Raw genomic sequence first — 1874 nt, forward strand, 5'->3', positions numbered from 1 at the left:
ATATTCCCCCCCCCATTAAGCCCCTCCCCCCCATTCCCCTCCCCCCCATCCCCTATATCCCCCCCCTCCCCCCCATCCTCATCCCCTCCCCCCCTTCCCATCCCCCCCCCCCCCTTTAGCCCCTCCCCCCCGTTCCATCCCCTTTCTCTCCCCTCCCACCCCCCCCCCCATGTAGGCGGGGGCCTCCCATTCCCCCCCCCTCCCCTTTCCCTCCTCCCTCTATAAGCTCCTGCTCCTCCGCTGCCTCCATCCAGCTCCATCATGTCCCCCCCCCCTCGTGGTCTCCATCACCTTCATCACCTCCATCATCATCATCGTCATCGTCGCCGTCGTTTCTTGGTCCCGTTGTTGCTCGGGATCCTGCTCGGAGCCGCCGCCGCTTCCGCCGCCGCCGCCTCCGTGTTGCTGCTGGGCGGCCGGGATGGGAACGGGATAAAGGTGGGGGTGGGGGTATGTCTGTATGTCTGTATGTCTGTATGTCTGTCTGTACGGCCATCCTGATGTCCATCTGTCCATCCAGGTCCCCCACCCATCATAATGTCCATCCAGGTCCCCATCTGTCTGTCTGTCTGTCCATCCTGATGTCCATCTGTCTGTCCATCTGGGTCCCCACCCATCCTAATGTCCATCCAGGTCCCTGTCTGTCTGTCTGTCTTTCCATCTGTCCATCCTGATGTCCATCTGTCCATCCGAGTCCCCAGTCCATCCTAATGTCCATCCAGGTCCCCATCTGTCTGTCTGTCTGTCCATCCAGGTCCCCATCCATCCAGCTGTCCATCCAGGTCCCCATCTGTCTGTCCATCCATCCTGATGTCCATCTGTCCATCCGGGTCCCCATCTACCCATCCAGGTCCCCATCTGTCTGTCTGTCCATCCTGATGTCCATCTGTCTATGCAGGTCCCCATTTGTCCATCTGTCCATCCATTCTGATGTCCATCTGTCTGTCCATCTGGGTCTCCATCCATCCTGATGTCCATCCAGGTCCCTGTCTGTCTGTCCATCCTGATGTCCATCTGTCCATCCAGGTCCATGTCTGCCTGTCTGTCTGTCCATCCAGGTCCCCCACCCATCATAATGTCCATCCAGGTCCCTGTCTGTCTGTCCATCCATCCTAATGTCCATCTGTCCATCCAGCTCCCCATCCATCCAGCTGCCCATCTGGGTGTCCATCTGTTTGTCTGTCCATCCATCCTGATGTCCATCCGGGTCCCCATCTGTCTGTCCGTCTGTCCATCCCTTCATCCATCTGGGTCCCCATCTGTCCATCCATCCTGATGTCCATCTGTCTGTCCATCCGGGTTCCCATTCATCCTAATGTCCATCCAGGTCCCCATCTGTCTGTCTGTCTGTCCATCCTGATGTCTGTCTGTCCATCCAGGTCCCCCACCCATCATAATGTCCATCCAGGTCCCTGTCTGTCTGTCTGTCCATCCTGATGTCCATCTGTCCATCCAGCTCCCCATCCATCCATCTGTCCATCCAGGTCCCCATCTGTCCGTCCATCCTGATGTCCAGCTGTCCATCCAGGTCCCCATCTGTCTGTCTGTCCATCCATCCTGATGTCCATCTGTCCATCCAGGTCCATGTCTGTCTGTCTGTCTGTCTGTCCATCCAGGTCCCCCACCCATCATAATGTCCATCCAGGTCCTTGTCTGTCTGTCTGTCTGTCCATCCTGATATCCATCTGTCCATCCGGGTCCCTGTCTGTCTGTCTGTCCATCCTGATGTCCATCTGTCCATCCAGGTCCCAAGATGAGGGATAAGGGGGAGAGAGATGGGGTGGGATGGGGGGGGAAAACGTCCTAAGGGGTCCCATATAGGGAGGGCTTCCTAAATGGGGGGGGGAGGGGAGGGGTCATATAGGAAGGGGTTC

Source organism: Coturnix japonica, unplaced genomic scaffold (assembly GCF_054131305.1).
Source record: "Coturnix japonica strain WE unplaced genomic scaffold, WE-NBRP24 Scf081, whole genome shotgun sequence".
Lineage (NCBI taxonomy): Eukaryota > Metazoa > Chordata > Aves > Galliformes > Phasianidae > Coturnix > Coturnix japonica.